General features: G+C 39.6%; 1 long non-coding RNA gene across 5 annotated transcripts; it reads left to right on the top strand.

Annotated features, from left to right (window-relative positions):
* The first annotated feature begins 11,366 nt into the window (after positions 1–11,366).
* Positions 11,367–14,542, top strand: LOC127294973 (uncharacterized). Of its 5 annotated transcripts, none has more exons than XR_011743344.1 (4): positions 11,367–11,659; positions 11,754–12,331; positions 12,467–12,787; positions 13,362–14,542. It is a non-coding gene; the product is annotated as an uncharacterized lncRNA (long non-coding RNA). The 5 variants fall into 5 exon arrangements; XR_011743345.1 differs by having other exon boundaries at positions 11,754–12,013; positions 12,098–12,331; positions 12,467–14,542; XR_011743343.1 differs by having other exon boundaries at positions 11,754–11,842; positions 12,098–12,331; positions 12,467–14,542.
* The last annotated feature ends 2,869 nt before the right edge of the window (positions 14,543–17,411 follow it).

Here is a 17,411-nt window from a genome sequence, read left to right on the forward strand (position 1 = left end):
AGAGCAAATGCTTTGACCCTAGGATTAAAACCTTTAAAGGAGACCTATAGGTTTGGTAGTGTCTATAGGAAGTTGTCTTAGACAAACCAATTATTCTTTTGACTTGAGATGGGTATTCACTTGAGAATAATCCTGACACACTTGAGTCAATCTTTCTTATCTATTTTCTTAAGTAAAGTTAGTTAGTTATATGGCTTCATTCCAAATAATTAGAACACCATTGAAGCTTAAGATAAATGGTGGTAGTAAACCACAGTTGGTATACAACACATGGTAGTCCAAAGAGAGGATACAACCATAAAGAAGATATCCTATTGGAAGAAGTATACCAATACAAGTATGATTAAGTTAGAGTCATTTAAAATGTCAAATGACTGATGTTAAGTAAAGGAGATAAGTTATATAAGGTAGTATATGTCTATGATGAGTCAATCATAGGAGGTAAGGAAGAGTGATAGGAGTTACATGAGTCTACTTTCAATAATAAACTAGGTACTCATATATGATTCACTTGAGAATCATGATGTGATGGAGTAAAACATCATAAGTACGATAACAAAAGGATGATAAGGAGTAGGATTTAGGGAATAGTTCGAAAGCTTAGGCCTTAAAATCCTAGAAACTGTGTCAAGAATGTTAGAACCATAGTTCTTAATTTAAAGAAGGCTTATTTAGAGCATATCACATAGAGAAATCCTAGAGTTAGAGGTGGTATATTCTAAACAATCATGTGTTTAGAGTAGACATGTTAGAACTAATTGTATTATAGGAAGTAGTCCTCAATAGCACATATATATGGTATACTATTTTGTTAGTACTTCCAAAGAAAACTAGGTTAACTCCAATTATCCCAGGCCATTTTGTTTCAAGTTTGTCTCATTGCAAATGTGCAATTAAGATAAATGTTGAGACCACTAGTAGAAATTCACGTATTGTGCTAAGTATCACAACCTAAACCTATCTTATGTGGTGTTATATACTACACATCTGATCCTGATGTTTAGGGATGTCTTACCCAATTATTATATTCAGGCATATAAGGATGTGTATCACAACGCTGGATCTTCTTGGATTTTCTTGAATCTTCATTGATTGACTAGATCCATACATGAAGTTTGACTTTGATATGCAAATGCATGTTGCAATATCAAGCTCTTACTTGATGTTATAGGTCTAGAGGGTAAAGGTATTCATGTAAGGAAGTGACGAATTCTGAAGATTTGAAGACAAGATGAAGGTTCACTTGAAGAAGGAAGTAAAAATTGTGGGAAGCAACCACAACAATCTGAAGGAAGGACCAATCAAAACTCATTTTTATCCTTAATCAAGGAGTACTCCAACATGGAAGTATCATGAAAGTGAGAAAAATAGTGAATATGGAGCAGTAGAAGTGGAATCATATTCAATATGGAAGAATGAAGTGCAAGTGAAGTCACTTACAATACTATTTTCATAGTATCCACAAGTGGTTATCTTGCAAAACAAACCCTAGAAGAAGGAAAATAGACAAGTGAAGTCGCAGCTAGCATCATATGACCGCAGCTGATATAGGATAATCATGAAGAGAAAGCATGTGAAGTAAGGTATATCTTAGCTAAAACTATGTAAGTAGCCACAGCTGGTAGGTAGATCTTGCCTAAAACCATAACATAGCCACAACTGGTATCCAATAAGCCACATCTGGTACTAGGTAGTCTGCAGCTGGTACCAGATAGCCCACAGCCTGAACATTTCTTTCACTCTAAAGGAAAGAGGGATTCCGCAGCTAGTATTTCACAGCTGGTATCTCGTGGTTGGTAAATATTTAGTCGGAGGATTCATAATGGATACCCACAACTATGTGGATACACCGGAAAGAATTCTTCGTGAGACTCTTGAAAAGTACAAAATATAAACCAGACTTAGACCAACTACCTAACCTTGGAGTTTAATGATTAGAAGAAAGGAAGTTTGAAGATCCTTAGTAAACTCCAAGGGGGAGAGGAAGGCTGAAGGAGAAGTATTAAGATATTATTTGTAGTGTGATAGATAAAGAAGAAGGTCTGAACTGAGAGGAAGTCCGATCTTATTTTTATAAGATTGTTGGGAACTACCCATATAAAAGTACTCTCAGGAGGATGTCAGACCAGAAGCCGAGATTCATATCTCAAGGAAGTAAGGGTTAGACCTTAACTAGAGTGGGTAATTGTAATTACTCGAAACCAAGAGAGCTCAAGTAAGTCTAAGATAATGAAGTTGGATGAAGAAGATGTCGAAGGACATGCAAAGCTTAAGAAGGCTTAAGACCGAAGGAGTTTGACCATACCAAAACATAAGCCTATTAGAAAGATTCCTTTCATGGAACCTAAAGAAACCAAAGGGAGGATAATTAGTATAAACTAGAAGCCATGATTGGATGGACTAAATGAGTCTAATCCAATCGTAGGACTAAACAACCAGGACCATGCCTACTGTAAATACCTTACCAAGTACCATTACTTTAGTTATGGTAGTAAGGGAAAACAATACCCTACCTTAAATAAATCTTTTAGAATTAAGGTTTCGACATCGCAGCTGGTACACCATAGTGCCATATTACATCGCAGCTGGATTACCGCAGCTGGTAGAACCAAGCTTTGAGTACTCAAATAGGAAGATGTCACCACAACCATTAGTAAAGTCCATTAACACAATAAGATGTCTTAATCCAATAATATTTGGAGAATAAGACTATAAGCTTAGAATATTGGAAGAAATCGTAGAATTGAAGAAAGTATCAATACCAGACATCAGAAGATCCCAGGAAGGATCTGGACTAGGGATATATTCAATTATATCTAATGTGATCACCATGGAGTTGAAGGTTGGTGATCTGTTCAAAACATTTCAACATTCCGAAACATGAGAGCGTTCGAACTTCGGGACGAAGTTCAGTTTAAGGGGGAGAGGCTGTAATATCCCAGGTTTAGAAGCTACAAAATGAGAGAACACCAAAGTGTGCATTGCATTCATGCATAGAAAATCCGGGGAATTTTCGCGCTTCAAATAAAACTTACCACAGTAACTGAAGTTTCACTTGACTTGCTGGAATTGAAGTAGATCATCAAGTCAAGCGCTATAAACTTTACTGTGATCTTTGCTAAAACCTTGTTTTGGGTAGAGATGATTTGATCTATGGATTAGATCAAATAGAATTAGATTTATATCAACACATTCTTTAAGAATCGAAGCCTAACTTATTAACACTTAAAAGTTAGCAACTACCTTTGGGTGTAAATTAATTCCCTTCTAAACTCATTACCAAATAGGGTACACCACAGGGTCTAAAGTGCAGAAAAGCCACACATTCTTATTTAAATCATAACTTATTAAATACATGGAATATCATAAAACTAAATCCATTTACATTACGAATTATAGTTCAAACTATTTGAATAAAACTAACTATGAGTATTTTGAAACTCATATGATCATGCCTTGGTGAAATCAAACACCAACTATCCAAATTTGAGGAATAACCTTCAACCTTGATCTTTTGATCAATATTATAATATAAATCCAATCCAATATGATATAGTGACTCATCCACAATAATAAAACCATCCACAAGATATTTAGTAGCAAATGCCACTTGGCTATCCAGAAATAAATCATAGGAGAGGATAATGATCTATGCCACATAGGATGAAAATATCTACATGACTTGCTTTCCAAGCTTTGCCATCTCATGCTCAAAGGATTGCTATGGATAAGGGCATGACAACCAAGCACCTTACTCATCAAACCAACACAAGAGTCACCACCTATGTGTCATGATACTAGAGCTTGCCCAAGCCTATAAATAGAGCCACACCCTTCATCCATTTGCTCATCAAGTACCATGATACATGGGAACAAACACATAGAGCCACTCCATGTGAATTAGCTATGATCAAGATGAAGAAGCTAGGAGGTGGAGGCATACCACAAGATGCAGGTTTATCAGATTTCCTGAAGAACAAGCTACAGAATATTGCAAGGTAGAATCCCTAGGCAAACCATATATTTAGAGGATCATATCATCATATATTGAGTAGGACCTTAGGCTATTACAAGACATTTAGAAGTGAGAGAGATTATAGATGCTAACCATAGCCATGTCTATCTTAGAGAATTTTAGAGTAGTATTACATCTTACTTGTTTAAACCAACCTTTAATCTTGTAGATGAGAGCCATGTTCCATTAGTGAAACATAACCAAAGCTTATGCTCATATTCTAATCCTAGTTGTGTATCACATTGATGATCACTACTTAAACCCTAAACTACATTTGAATTCCAACCCATGGATTAACTTGGATTATAATTAGAACCCTGCCATACCTCATGCCTATTTATACTTAAATTTAGGGAAGAGTATGCAAAACCTACACCTTTTCATGTAGGATCCACCCCACATAAAATATTATGTCCCCACTTGTGTATCATGGATCACAAATATAAACCAAGCCATCTATACTTAGGACTAAATGCCTTTGGTGAGTAGAATGAAACCAATACCCTATTTTGCTTTGCTATCCAAATACCTTGTTGAGTGAACCAAATAAAATAGTATTCCGATAAGTAGTTGAGTTAACCATGATGAGCATTGGATCTATCTCAGATAATTTAAGCTAGAAGTTGCTAAGCAAGATTGATAATTATAGAGTTTGTTCAACCATTTTCTTAAACCCTAGAAATAATCACTCACATAAAATCATGAATCAATCCGATTTCCTTTACCATTTTTAACCCTAGCCATAATTAATTTATATGTGAATGATCACTATGGTTAAGCTCTAGGAAAATAGAATGTGTTCACCATGCACATGTTCTAAATTTCAAAACAATTAAAATAAGTTTAATTCCTTAATTAAAAAAGCAATTGAGATAAACCCTAAAATCATATCTATTTTAATTTTGAATTATGCCTCACAAGAACACAAATTTAATTAATTAATAATGTGGTTCTAAAACAAATCAATGATGTAAGCACTGTTATCAAGTCATATTGATATTCAAATATTTTAGCATCTGCAAATCAAAACAGAAACCAAATTTGAATTCAAACAATAAAATAGAAAACAGAAAATATAAAACGGAATTTGAAAAAGGAAAAGAGAGGGAAACTTACCAGGCTTACCTCTTCAGCCGAAGCCTAACAGCAGCCCAGCACCGCAGCAGCCCGAAGCCAATCGACGCAGCCCAGACTTGGCCCAGCCCACGAACGAACTCATCCCAGACCACGAAGCGGTATCGCACAGAAGAAAAGGGGCGTCGTCTTCTTCTCCGGCGTCGACAGCGCAGAGGAGGAGCTCGGCCACGTCCTCGCCGACGATAAGATCGCCCCGGACGTCGCAGACGATCTCTGAACCTCGTACAAGCATTCTCGCGTCCGAGTCTATCCCAAATGTGCCAAGATTCGCGCCCGGATCAAGTTCATCCTCGTCGCCATATCCGCACCGTCTCCGGCGATGCGCCGACGATTCTGACCTAGCCATGGCCTATAAATAGGAGGGGAGAACCGCCGTGTAGTCCTTGTTCTTTGCCGCCCATCCAATCCCTCTCTAGCTCTCTCTATCTCTCACTGGAAACACCGCCATGGCCGGCCAGTTCTCCGGCTAGCCGTCGATAGAAGCCACCCTGGAGTCCACCGTTAGGTCGAGGAGATGCGCCTTGGCATGTAGATCCTCTGGGAGCAAGCAGGCATCAAGGGGAGCTCGAAACCAGGAGGATTTCACCGTTCCCTTTCACTCGGGTTCGCCGGGAAACAGTCAATCGCCGTCGTCTCCGTCAACAATCGTCGTCGCCGACCACACCAGCAGGTTCAGGGTGAGTTTGCGCGCCGTTAGAGCATACTTTCGCTTCCTAGCTCCGTCTCTAGCTCGATTTCGATACCTCGCCGGAGAGCACCGCCGCGGGACATGTTTTCCGACATGGTTCTGACGACCAATAGTCCAATCCACCACCACCATCGTGTTCCTCGTCTTCTTCTCGTTCGACTGGTACCAACCACGTATCCAGGGGTGCCTTGTAGCGGCGGCGCCACCGTGCTCTGGCCACCGGCGTTTAACCGTCGGTGAGGTCAACGGCCCCAGTCCTCTTTGACTAGTCCTTGCTCACGTGGCATCCAACGTGGCGGTAGCCCCACCAGTCAGTGTTTCAGGCTAGGTAGCGAACCGGTATGTTTAGTATTTTCATTTAATTTCAAATTCCAGTAAATAGTTAAAACTTTGCAAAATTGTATAAAATTCATTTCAACTTAGAAAATTATGAATAATATATTAAAATGCTCACAAAAATAAACTCTATTCAAATAAAATATATAACAAAAATGTGTGTCAAAATAAAAATTCACTTATTTTTAACCTTATTAATTATGCCATTTCATTTATTTAAAATACAATTTGAATTCAATAATTAGTGAAGTTATAAAAATTAAATTTTAACTATTCAGTAAATAAGTAAAATGTTAAGATTAATTTTATTTACCATAATTGCATTAACTTAATTATTAGTGGTAATTCATAAACCCTAATTTGCAAATTACTATTTTCTATTTTCTTTAAATAGTAAAAACTCAAGAAAATATTAAAAGCCAATATTATTTTGGTAGCCCAACAATTGTTTACTTAAACATCTTAAGTCAACAAGTTAAATACTTTAAACCTAATAACAATTATTAAACCCTGATTCTTAATTAAACCTAAATAAGAATTACTCTAACTATTAAATCTTGTAAAAATTAATAAAATGTTAAACCATTACTAATTTTGATTCAAAGTAATTAGTAACCACAATTCTATTACCAATCATCATTTTAGAAGTTGTACCATAATTTAGAAACCCTAGTTTCAATTTGAGTAAGACCTTGATCCCATTATTTTATGTGATCATTCCACCTTAGAACCAACTCTAAAACCCTAGATATGTGTCACATATGATCATGTGAGATTTACTTGACATATAGAACCCTAATAAGCAACAATTGAATGCATTCTTATGATCCACTAGCATAAAACCAAATCACATGAGATTATCATTTCATGTCCCTATTCTTAATTAAAACCTATATGATTCACTAGTATCACCTAGGTATAAACTCTAGCTTGTTAATATATTAGCACCACTGATTATCATACTTAGTATCACACCATTAGGATCAACTTCAATCATCAAACCCTAGTTAAACAATAATGACGAACCCTAACACAAACCTTGTGTAACAATTCATATCACATGCTCCTAATCCCCTGAACCCTATTCAGGAAGTGATAAACCATCTAGTTTAGAAGCCATTAATCATTACTTAGTGAAGCAAATATGAAACCATAGTAAGCCCTAGTAGCTAATTTATAGAACCATCTGGATAACCATCATCCTTTGATATGATACCATAAACAACCATAGTAATAAACCTGTCAATACTTGTTATATAGAAACAATTCAACTTAAGAACCCAACTAGTTCCTAATAGTGAACTAAATGAATCCAATAATAAACCCTAGAAGCCATATCACCCATGTATAGTAGTTCATATTCTTATTTAACCTGTTCTTCAAAAGTTATTCTTTTGAAGTATAAGTGTCAATCAAACCTTAGAAGCCCTAATCCTTATTTGAAATACTCATTATTTCTTAAACAACATGTTCTTCAAAAGTTATTCTTTTGAAGTATAGCATAAGTAATCATCAACCATGTCCTGTAGAACTTAAAATTGACAACTGTTCTTTATATATTGTTCCACCACTATTCTTTATGTGTATGATTATTATGATGTCTTATATCACTTGGTTATGATGCTAATATAACCAAACCCTAATAAGAACCTTGTTTGAGAACCATTCTAAAAGTGCAACCAACCCTAAAGAAATCTTTACAGCTCATACATCCTTAATCATCGAGGTTAGGTTACGCTCGGGATGATTGCATCTCATATTATGCATTATAGCATCTTTGCCAGTTCTTTAAACATTGTCCTTACCAGATGATGATGGTATTTCAGCATTTGGAGTTCTCACGTATCGAAGCTTTTGCCTGCATAATCTTGCAGTCAAGGAAGGCAAGTTCATCGCTTGCTCATGTCATTTGATTATTTGTATCAAACTATATGCAAAGTACTATACTTATCACTCATGCATTGAAAAGCAAAGTATTATTTTACAATTATGAATATGACTATGTGGTGGGCAATGGAACCATGGTATGTGTTGATATGGTGGAGGTTCCATTGCATGGGTTATATCACCCTAGGACTAAGTACCAATGCCGTCCAGTGATTCTAGCGCCGTATATATCGCGTTATCCATAAGATCTATAATGGCTCTGGGGAAGTCTGCTGTATCTTTTCCCTTCTGCACGCCAACGGATTGGTAGAGCTGGTGGGGTGTTGGAGGCACTGCCGCAATAGGTTGGGAAATCCTTTTAAATCCCCATCCATTAGTGATGATAAGCTCTACGATCTATGATGGATTGTCCGGAGTACACCGTGAGTAAAGCCGTATTATCGGGAGAAGTCTACTGGGGGGTGTACGGTCGGACAAAAGGGTGGGTTTGCAGGGTTGCGGAGAAGGCAGTGATTGGCTTGGATCTTATACTGGGCCTCACACCAAAGGAAGTGTGGACGGGGACATACTCTCGGCCGGCAACAAGGTTAAGATCTCTTGTGGGGTAAAGTAACGCACCTCTGCAGAGGGTATCAAGAATTGTGACTGTCACTCCCTGTTCCGGGAAGGGAACTGCGAACGCGGCAGGAAAGGAACTCCACGAAGTTCTAGTCAACCTGTGAAGACTGACGGGCATAGTTTTCAGAATAAAATAAACCTTTTGAAGAAATGATTACAAAAACTTGCATTGGCCTATGACTTTCTGGTCTATGGCTGTAGCTAGTGCATGATACACATATTTCCTAATATGAACTTGCTGAGTACGCTCGTACTCATTCTATCCCATTTGAACCCCTTCTTAGATCAAGGCACCGAAGGAGAAACTACCGTGGAACTCGAAGACAAAGGAGTCAACTGCAACAAGATGAAGAATCCAATCAAAGGAGTCAATGGAGTCAACTTCCGCATCAGCTAAAATGGAAAACCTAGACTAGTAATAGAAGGGAACCTTTCCCTAATCCTAGCACCTAAGTAGCTAGATTTCTATAGTAAGCCAATTAGCTCTTAAGCTTGAGTTAGCAACAAGTTAGACTACGAGTCGTTCTTCTGGAGCTTTACTTGAAGTTTTACCTCACTGTAAAGTAGGAGGCTGTGTGGATCTTATGTAAACAGTTCGTGTGTACTTCTATAGACATACCTTGGACTCACATATGTTTCTGTTGTACCACTCTGAGAGATGTAATATGAGTGGAACAGTGTTTCACTTGTGTTATGTCAACGACTTGTGTACTACACCATGCAGTGGTACGCTGGGTCACCACAGAATTTTTGGAAGGTTTTAAAGGTAGCACGCAAGCAATTTACTTTGGAATGGCAGAAAAATACCACATGGTAGGTAGTTATGGTGAACACAAATGGCATAGGTTTTGGCTCAAGGTTTTGGATGCACGAGAAGCATTCCCTCTCAGTACAAGGCTTTGGCTAGCAAGGTTGTTTGAAGCAAACACAAGTATAAACCGGTACAGCAAAAACTTACACACGAACATATTGCAAGCATTATAAGACTCTACACTGTCTTCCTTGTTGCTCAAACACTTTTACCAGAAAATATCTAGACCTTAGAGAGACCAATCATGCAATCCAAATTTCAACAAGCTCTACGGTAGTTCTCCACTAATAGGTTTAAACTACATGATGCAAGAGCTTAAACATGATCTATTTAAGAGCTCAAAACAATTTCCAAGTATCCAATTATTCAAGACAATATGAAGCATTTTTTGTTTCCAACCAAATAACAATAAGTGCTGCGGCTTTCAGCTTTCGCCATGAATATTAAAGTAAAACGAAGAACACAAGTGTTCAAATGAAAAAGTGGAGCGTGTCTCTCTCTCACACAAGAATGTTAGGATCCAATTTATTCAAACACAAACAAAAATAAAAGCACACAGACGCTCCAAGTAAAGCACATAAGATGTGACGGAATTAAAATATAGTTTCACTAGAGGTGACCTGATAAGTTTTGATGAAGAAGGGGATGCCTTGGGCATCCCCAAGCTTAGACGCTTGAGTCTTCTTGAAATATGCAGGGATGAACCACGGGGGCATCCCCAAGCTTAGACTTTTCACTCTTCTTGATCATATTATATCATCCTCCTCTTTTGATCCTTGAAAACTTCCTTCACACCAAACTCAAAGCAATCTCATTAGAGGGTTAGTGCATAATCAAAAATTCACATGTTCAGCAAGGACACAATCATTCCCAACACTTCTGAACATTACCCAAGGCTACTGAAATTTAATGGAGCAAACAAATCCACTCAAACACAGTAAAAGAGGCAATGCGAAATAAAAGGCAGAATCTATCAAAAACAGAACAGTCCGTAAAGACGAATTTTTTCGAGGAACTTAACTTGGTCAGATGGAAAAGCTCCAGTCGAATGAAAGTTGCGTACGGATCTGAGGATTACTCGTGAATTTTTTTCAGAATTTTTAGATTCTTCTATAGAGAGAAAAACTCAAATTCGTGACAGCTAAAAATCTGTTTCTACGCAGAAATCCAAATCTAGTATCAACTTTCTATCAAAGACTTTGCTTGGCACAACAATGCAAGAAAATAAAGATACAAAGGTATTGCTACAGTAGTAACAAGCACCTTGACTCAAATGTAAAACAAAAATTGCAGGAATAAAATAATGGGTTGTCTCCCATAAGCGCTTTTCTTTAACACCTTTCAGCTAGGCGCAGAAGATTTTAATGATGCTCACATGAAAATAGAAAATGAAGCAAAAGGAGCATCAAGAAGCAAATCCGAAACACATTTAAGTCTAACCCGCTTCCTATGCATATGAATCTTGTACACAAATAAATTCAAAAAGAACAAAGTGACAAGCATAGTAAGATAAAACAAGAGTAACTTCAAAAGTTTTAGCATATAGAGGTGTTTTAGTACCATGAAAATTTCTATAACCATATTTTCCTCTCTCATAATAATTTCCAGCAGCATCATGAATAAACTCAACAATATAGCTATCACATAAAGCATTCTTATCATGATCCATATGCATAAAAGTATCATTACTCTCCACATAAGCATAATCAATTTTATTAGTAATAGTGGGAGTAAAACTATCACAACCATCATTGTAATCATCATAAATTGCAGGCATGGTATAATCATAATAAACTTTATCCTCCATAGTAGATGGCACCAAAATACCACTACCAAAATACCGTTAATTGCTGCCCATTACTCCATCTTCTTCTCCCTTCCCATACCTAGCTCAACCGAACAACCATCTACATCCACCAACTGCGGCCATTGCCTCCTCCTCTTCTCCATTAATTACCCAGACGACACACTCTCTTTTCCTCCCCACTATCTCCACGAGGAAAATGAAACGGAAGCATACGAGGAGTTCGTGCATACCCCCCCCCCCCCCATCTAAGGTCTGTGCTCCACCTCGAGTCCTTCACCTGCTCGCATCATTCTCCAATACGGTTGGGCATCTTCAACCTTCTCCTTTTCCTCTCCACATTGGACAATATTTGAAGCTACGGTAAAATTCCATCGGATCTTGGTGCATACCTACATATACGATCTAATACCTTCTCGTATTTTGTCATATGATTTCATTGTTTATGGATCTGCAGTCCGGCAAACACTCAAGATCGTCGTTGCCGCCAATCGACGCCTGAAGCCCGTGGGCTGCCGTCGGAGTGTGGATTTGGTCAACCTATAGGTAGGTCACTTTCTGTCCTAGCCATTCGATTCTGTTTGGGATAGGTAGGAATCCAGGTGGGTCCCACTGGAACCTTTATATGAGCCAATGACCAACACCTGTGAATCCTGGTCAACCTATAATAATCTTGGGCACAGATCTCGAAAAAATATAGAAGGCCAGGATAGAGAGGTACCTAACCATATGTCGACTCAAACAATTCCCCGTCGTAGCAATTCTCCCCCCTCTACCCTGCTCAACTCCTCCTAAATCCAGGTTGAGGAGCCCACCTCTGCTACTGCCACTTACCTGCCCAAGAATGACGTCCTGAAGCGCACCTCAGGCTGGACATGTGAAGTAGCAAGTCCTTGCTACTTTGCTAGCATACACTTAGCAGCACAAGAACGACACTATCTCAACCGCACCTAAGGTTGGACGTGTGAAGAACTGAAGATGCAACTCCTAGCTAGCAACCAGCTCACATGTGAGATCACCCCGGCCTTGTTAATGGTACAGCTCTACTACATATGCATTTGTTTTATAGCAATCAAAGTATTTCCTATTTTCAGTGGACCTTTCTAAATTTTATTTGAGACATATCTATTGCGAAGAAATTTTATACATCACACGTCTCTATTGATGCAGTGTGATTCTGAACATGGATGCGGTGGCAAAAATGATTATACCTATGTGTTTTTTCCTTTTTTTATCTACCCTTTGTATCATCCAAGAAAGAGTAGTCGTATATTGTATATTCTATATGGCCATTTGTCCTTTTTCCATAATATCACACAATCCAGTGAAGTGGAAGCTGAATTTATTTGTGATGGCGGCCCATAAATTTCTAATATTCCATCTATTATCTCATTTTCTTATATCCATGTATCCGGAGAATGATGGATGCAAAATAACTTAGCAGGTGATAATGAACATGGATCCCGAGTAAAGTGATTCAAATTATTCCATGTAATTTACTAATCCCAGCTTTAATTCAGTATCACTTTCCCCATTGTCCCTTGATTGTGTGACCTTGCCTCATGATGCATCAATGGGGATTTAGCATATTCCAGATTTTAGTGTGTACACTAAATTTACAACAGCAACCAACATGACACTCTTTTGTTATAGTATGTGATATGTTTATTCGTGACTATCAAACTAGCACTTAGGTGAGCATTGCATACTTGGAATGATTCTATGATATTGATTTGTAAGGCCGGGTCAGATTCTTCTAATGGTTACTTATTCAAATTCATAAATATATATGGTATTTATTCCAACTTACAAGGTGCTTAATCCTGAAATATGTTTTTAGCTCGATTGATATCCACAATTAATAAATGTACATTAGTTTTAGATTCTGAATATTCAAAGGTATATTAACACATTTCCGCAGCAACCCGCGGGACATCATCTAGTTTCTTTAGCCCTTATTCTAAGAGAGCTAATTAGCAGTCATTTATCATTGCCTCTTAATTTCTCTTTGTCCTCGGTATTTATTTTCTTTATTTGCTCCATCTTTCTTTCTTCATTCTTTCAGGTTTTCTTTCCCGAGTTTTTGTTTTATTTGCTCTATCAGCATTCCATTGCCGAAGAAGATGCGAGGCCACCACCTAGGTACTCTCTATCCTTAATGCAGCATTTTCCGCGGATTTTCAAAGTGTTTCAGTTGAAGAGGAACTTACATAAATATTGTTCTCTCTTCCAGCTGGTCAGTAACTTACCATCCTCTCTTTTGTATGTCTTTGGTGTTCAGTTCACAAGTAGTCATTTTACTTCAGTCTTTTAGTGGATAACAATTGGAGTCACAAGTATGTATTTTTGTAAGCCTTTTTGTTCCATCAAGTTTTAGTGCGTGTTTCTTTGGATTTAGTCTCCTACTTTCCAAGAACGATTGTTTACTCCATCTTGTACACCAGTTTTTCTTCTTGTTTTTGTTTTCTGTTTGTCATATTTTGCTTTTAGTTCAGCCTTCTTTACTTTGTTCATTCGTAAGCAACAATATGTAAGTTCCTCCTCATTTTCTTCTCATCCACATTTAGTACATAACAATATTTTTATTTTCTACCTGCATTTTTTTACACAACTGCTGGGTGCTGTTCTCTCATTTCTTCAAAGAAAAACAATTTCATATCCTTTCATTTTTATTTGCTCAATTTTTTCCTTTTTAATTTTTTTATAGCTTTGCTCTTTCTTAAGTTTATTTCTTTCTTTTTACTCTTTCTTCAGCTATTTCTTTTTTCTTGTCACTCTTCCTTAATTTAGTTTTCAGTCTTCATTTTTATAAGTTACTCCATGTCCATTAGTTTTTCACTTTTTATTTTATTTCTCTTAGTTTATCTTGTCACTCTTTCCCCAGTTTCTTCTTTCCTATCTTTCTTCCTTCAGTTTCTTCTTTCTTGTCATTATTTCTTCTTCAGTTAATTTTCAGTCATTCCAGGCTTCAAGAAACACGACAGTACAGGCAGTGTGAGCAGTAGTGATTGAAGCCGGGGGCGGTAGCTCTGGCGGTGGCAGCCATTGATTGTGAGGGGGCGGCACTGGGAGCACGGTGGTACAGGCACTATGAGCGGCGGTGATTGAAGTCGGAGGCGGTAGCTCCGGCGGCGGCAGCCGGCGAGGACGAGATCGTTGGTGGCTAGGCAGAGGCGAAATAAAAGTAGAAAACCGTTGAACATGTGTTTTTGGCTATGGCTATGATCAGGTGATTCTGTTTCCTCACATTGAACACCATGTGATGCGCTGATATGGAATACCACGTGTTTTGGGGAGGGGAGAATAAATCAGTCTGCACCGTGTGATGAATGGAGACTGCCGGTTCAGATTTAATTTTCCCACGGCACGTCGTGCCTTTATAAGTAGTAGATAGAGATAGAGACTGTTGACCACCAAAACCCACCGGCGAGTAGCGACGGGCAACACGTAGAGCCGGGAGGCTCCCAGGACTGCTGGTGGGCCCTGGTCTCTCGGGCGACGGCCCGCAATGCTCCGGCACGCACGTCCGATGCTGGTGCAAGGGCGTGCCACCTGACCTATACCTGGTCAGGAAGGTGATGGATTGCTTCGACTAATTTCCTGTATGACATACACGTAAACATTAAATACGAGCCTCGATCGGCTCTCAGGTTATCCTGTGAATCGGCTCAAGGAGCCGATCCACCCATGATTCGTATGGGATCTACGATAACATGGTGGTCCTGCTTGATCGATATTAAGTTAAAACGATCTACGACGATTTGGGGTTTTCACCACATAACCGGAACGTCCTACACGTAATTGAGCCTGGCAGACACGAAAGATGACAACAAACCAACCCTAGACAAGGCCTAAAAACCAACGTGGAGTTGATTCCCGGACATCCTCTCTAGGATCGGTAAATTACACCTTACGCACTACTGGATCATTCAACCCGTTTGCAAGGCCTAACTATGTAGATATCAAACTAATCCTTGGAGAATAAGGAGCAATCATAACAGATCGGATCTACTAAACAAAGATCAAGCAAGGTGCTGCCCTTACACCTAAGATAGGTGTAAAAGCAGCTAGATATCTAGGGATAGCATAGATAAACGCATACATCAAGATAAAACGATGCTAACCCTAACACATCTATGATAACTACGTTGCTCGCCATCAACAAGGCTTCAGTACGAGCAACGCATGAACAACGAATAAACTCAATACTGCCTAGATCGCGAGATGCGATCTAGGCAGTATGGTGCTTACCCGGAAGAAACCCTCGAAAACAAGGGGTGGCGATGCGCCTAGATTGGTTTGTTGTGAACGTGATCGTCCTTCTTTCTCACTAACCCTAGATACATATTTATAGTCCGTAGACTCTCTAACTTGGGAATAATCCCAACCGTGTACGAGCTAAACTCTATCTTTTAATCCTAACCGACATGTAACCTACTATACTTTACAGATACACGGGCAATTTAGCCCAAACTCTTGTACAAGGCCGATTCATGAATATTTTCCACGCATATTCGCTAAGCCCATCTCAATCACGGCCCACTTCTGATTTGGTTAAAATCTGGTGATAACACATGCCCCCCTGGTTTTGGCAATGATAATTCCAAAACCACTCTGCTTTTTCTTCGTCGGGTCATGTCGTGGCAGAACAGAACCGTCGCAGTATCCTTCATCATGATGCCTTGCCTTCTCAACTTCTCTGCAAGATTTGACAGTTTTTTGGCACCACTTCCTTGGAAACCGCTGTGGCATTAAATCTCCACTATATCCCCTTTATTTAACCGCGCCGAACAGTTCGCCTCTTCATCCTCTTGCTCTGTACTAGCCATCGGCACAAAAAACCCTCTTGCAGCCATGTCTTCCTCTTCCTCCTCCTCCGCCTCGTCGGGTCTTTCTTCCCAGTCCTCCTCTTCCTCCTCCCGCGAACCTACGCCGGAGTGGAATTTGATGGCGGCGTACAACCGCCATGCCCCAGAGGAATGGGACCAGGAGGACCGTGACTCCTCCGTCTGGTCCGAGGATGACAAGTCCTTGACCGACGGAGACGACGACCTCCAATTCATCGCCGATGGGGAGCTGGAGGCGGAGAGCGAGGACGACCGCTTCTCCTGGGACGACTTCACCTCCTTCGACGAGGAGGAAGAAGAGGAGGACGACGATTCCCTCGAGGACTACCCGCCGGCGAAGCGCTTCCGCGCCGGATCGGATGACGACGACGACGACGACGACGAGGAGGAAGCTCCCATCGAGGGCTACGGGAGCAGTGACGAGGAGCCCGCCGGCAGCAGTGCTGACGGCAGCTTCAACGACGACGACGAGGGCAGAGACGGCCCATAGAGTAGCATCTACTAGTATAGGACTAGTAGTAGTAGCAGATTGGTCAATAGACCTCTCTTTTGTTCTTCCTCCCTCGAGCAATCGGCTCTTTCTCTGTAAGAAATCCCTTCTATTAATGAAGAAAATGTTCCTATGTCGATTTTGCTTTCATATCAATTTTGCCGATTGTCAAAGTAAGTCAACGCGCAAAGAGCCGATGGCAGCGCATCGGCCTTTTCCATAAAACGCGATTAAGGCCAAATCAGTTGCCTATTCACACGGTAATCTGCAACCTTCGTCTGAGAGAATAAACTCAGATCCCCCAAATTGCCGTCCAAACAGATCCAATTCGCGTTCACGCAAACCTTAGATCTCAAACGCACATATTCAACTCCTCAGCGAATCCAATGGGAGAATCATCCCAATGCCACGGTCTCTGGCCTGAAAATAATCTGTTAACTGCTCAATTGAGCTTGTTCCTCTAGAGTCGATGACTGTGCATCGGCTTTTTAGTCTGAAGTCGATGTCTGTGCATCGGCTGTACTGGTATCCATATTTCTAAAGTCGATGTCTGTGCATCGGCTGTGATTTGTATGTAAAAAAATTTTTTACTGGCCGATTTTATGCATCGGCCCCCATATTTCACTGTCTGTCATCCCACATGCTTGGGAAATATTTGTTGAGATGTTGACCATTGACAGCTACTGGGAATTTAACCCCGTCCAGTTGCTCGAGCATGTATGCATTACCCTTCAAAACCTGGTCGACTCTGTACGGCCCGTGCCAATTAGGAGACCAT

Source organism: Lolium perenne, chromosome 4 (genome assembly GCF_019359855.2).
Source record: "Lolium perenne isolate Kyuss_39 chromosome 4, Kyuss_2.0, whole genome shotgun sequence".
NCBI lineage: Eukaryota > Viridiplantae > Streptophyta > Magnoliopsida > Poales > Poaceae > Lolium > Lolium perenne.